The sequence below is a fragment of the Heterodontus francisci genome, unplaced genomic scaffold (genome assembly GCF_036365525.1).
Source record: "Heterodontus francisci isolate sHetFra1 unplaced genomic scaffold, sHetFra1.hap1 HAP1_SCAFFOLD_86, whole genome shotgun sequence".
Classification (NCBI taxonomy): domain Eukaryota; kingdom Metazoa; phylum Chordata; class Chondrichthyes; order Heterodontiformes; family Heterodontidae; genus Heterodontus; species Heterodontus francisci.
Genome location: NW_027141093.1, coordinates 1,508,335 through 1,511,269, shown reverse-complemented (window position 1 = coordinate 1,511,269; position 2,935 = coordinate 1,508,335). Strand labels below are relative to the sequence as shown.

The 2,935-nt window shown below is 46.6% G+C and overlaps 1 non-coding gene across 1 annotated transcript; it reads left to right on the top strand.

Annotated features, from left to right (window-relative positions):
• Positions 1-558: 558 nt before the first annotated feature.
• On the top strand, positions 559-641 carry trnal-uaa (transfer RNA leucine (anticodon UAA)). Its single transcript has one exon. It is a non-coding gene; the product is annotated as a tRNA-Leu (tRNA).
• The last annotated feature ends 2,294 nt before the right edge of the window (positions 642-2,935 follow it).

Below are 2,935 nucleotides of genomic sequence, written 5' to 3'. Positions count from 1 at the left end.
TTGTCAATGGTAACCCCCAGGATGTTGATGGTGGGGGGATTCAGCGATGGTAATGCTGTTGAACGTCAAAGGGAGATGGTTACATTCTCTCTTGTTGGAGATGGTCATTGCCTGGTACTTATGTGGTGTAAAAGTTACTTGCATCTTAGCAGCCCAAGTCTGAATGTTGTCCAGGTCTTGCTGCTTCTGGACATGGACTCCTTCAGTATCTGAGATGTCCCGAATTTGTCCTTTTATGAAACCTTGGTCAGGACTCACTTGGAATATTGTATCCAGTCTTGGTCTCCTCACATGATGGGTGATATTGAGGCTTTGGAAAGGGTACAGAGGAGAGACATTCGACGAATTCCCAGTATAAGACATCTTGGTTATCAAGTTAGACTAAAAGAGTTGGGACCCTACACCTTAGAGAAACCTAGACTGAGGGGTGGTCCGATTGAGGTTCATAAATAATGAAGGGTCCAATTTAGCATGGGAGAGGAGTCATAACTTAAAATTGTGAAAGGCCAGATGGCACCCGGATCACATTAAATTTCATTTTCAGTGGTTGGTTAATGTACCAGGATGGCCGAGTGGTTAAGGTGTTGGACTTAAGATCCAATAGACATGTATCTGCGTCGGTTCAAACCCCACTCCTGGTATCTGTGCTTACAAAATGTTACTTTTTCTTTCCCTGACTTTTGCCTTGCACCATCATCTCTTCTGTCATTTAATCACTCTTGCCTTCCAACTGATCACAGCTTCCTATTATTTGGTCTGCCCCAGCACCGTTCCTTGGCTCTGCGCTTGCTTATAAACTGGTAAATCTTTAACTTAATCTCCTCTGTACCCTGACAATGACCTTCTCATCCTTCCTGGATTGTGGTTCCTCACAGGATCCGCTGCCTCTCCGACTCCCCTCCAGGTAACTGAAGGCCCTGAGCCTTGGTCTCGCTTTATACGCTAGCTGGTAGTTGATTCCTTGCAGGTCTGCCACCGCTCAGGAGAAGCTCAAAACCCAGATCAAACAAAGTATCAAGAGGAATGTGAACAAAGGCTCCCTGGTGCAGAGCAAGGGACAGGGAGCCTCCGGCTCCTTCAAAATCAGCAAGAAGGAAAACCCAGGGAAAGGTGGGAAAGAAGGTGAAGAAACCAGCAGCCAAGAAATCTTTAGTGAAGAAACCAGCAGACAAGAAATCTTCAGTGAAGAAACCAGCAGACGTGAAAGTGACAACAAAGAAAGTAACAGCCAAGAAAACGAGCAGCAAGGCGGCGGCAACGCCAAATAAGGTGGTGAAGAAAGCAGCGCTTCAGAAAAAGTCTCCTGCGAAGAAGGTCAAAAAAGGCAAGAGTGCGGCGGGCGGAAAGGCGCTGAAGAAAGTGCAGACATGGAAGAGCAAGGTCAAGCCGAAAGCAGCGAAGGCTCAGAAAGCAGGGTCTGGAAAGAAGTGAAAGAGCGCGGGAAACTTGGAAACATCTGAACACAAAGGCTCTTCTCAGAGCCACCCACATCTCTCAGGAAAGAGCTGATCCCTTGATCAAATCATCCCTGTCCCGGCCCCGCCTGCAGATTCCACATGGAAATGATTTGGAGTAAATCCAGGATCCCTGGTGACTCCCCTCCACCCAGACCTTTCCCCACTCTCTGTAATAAAACAGAGGGATATCCGGCCCTCACTCTAACTGGAGATGTGTTCGGTGCCGTCTCAGTTCACAAATTCAGGGGGAGAGTCTGTAAGACAGGAACACTGGCGGAGAAACCCCACCTCACAACTCAAACCCCAACACATGAGTTTCTCCAATTCAGCTGGAGTCGGGTGACAACAGGAGCTGGGAGAGGCTGTGATCGGGAATGTGAGGAATGGATTTGTTCAGGGAGGAATCTACCTGGAATCTCCGAAAATAATAGTTCCTTATTTCCCCAGATGACACATTCTGCAGTGAGAGTGAAAAGTCTCTTCACTGCTTCACATTTACTAATTGTTTGGTTCGAGATGAATAATGAGTCAGAGCGTAATGACAGGATCTGAAGCTTTTCTCACACCAGCCCTTGAATGACTCAGTGTGAAGTGTCCAATGTGTGAAGCTACTGCCAGGGTTTGTCAATCTGAACAGTTTCAGCTCAGTTACTGGGGGCCTGGAATCCCCGCAGTTTGACTCTGTCTCTGATTGGTCACCCGCTTCTCAATCCAATTTTTAACCAATAGGAGAATCACATATAAGTAAATAGAAGTTCTCATTGGCTTAAATTTTCCAATTGGAAAAAGCCCGGCAATTCCAGAGCAGGAAGGAATTGAAGTGATGGAAAATTTCAATTTTCAGGCAACAATTTTAAAACCTCTCATTTTATGTTCTGTTTTACTGTATTTACCGTCACAAAATCCTGACGCGATTTTAGGAATCGTTTTCATTTGTCAATCTGTTAACTGTAAGCGGCGGGAGGAAGGTCCGGTTCAGCAATTTAAAACGGGACAAATATCAGCTTCCACTCTGTAAAAGGAACAAATTAGCGACGAACCGCTTCTCACAGGCTTCTCGGGGACTGACAGAAACGAGCGGTTTCTGATCCTTTCTCCTGAAAGAGGCGGATAATGCTGCAGGGAGCAATGAACTGCCCTTCACTTTCTGGCTGCTAATAGACCCCTGACTTTAAACAGTTCAAACAGCGACTGATGCTTCTGTCGGAAAATGAGAAGATTCACCAGAATGATCCCGGTCCATCATGGCCAAAGACATCCAGCTGGCCCGCCGCATCCGCGGGGAACGCACCTTAAACCCAGCTTCAGTAACAAGTGTAACAAGGGCTCTTTTCAGAGCCACCAAATCAGCAAAGGAAAGAGCTGCCATCTCTGTTCATCATCAAACCCATTAGATTGAAGGGGCGGTCACATGGTTTCTGTTTAGTCACATCACTTTCCCGAAAGGCCTGTCGGACTGAGAGCTGATCTGGAATTTA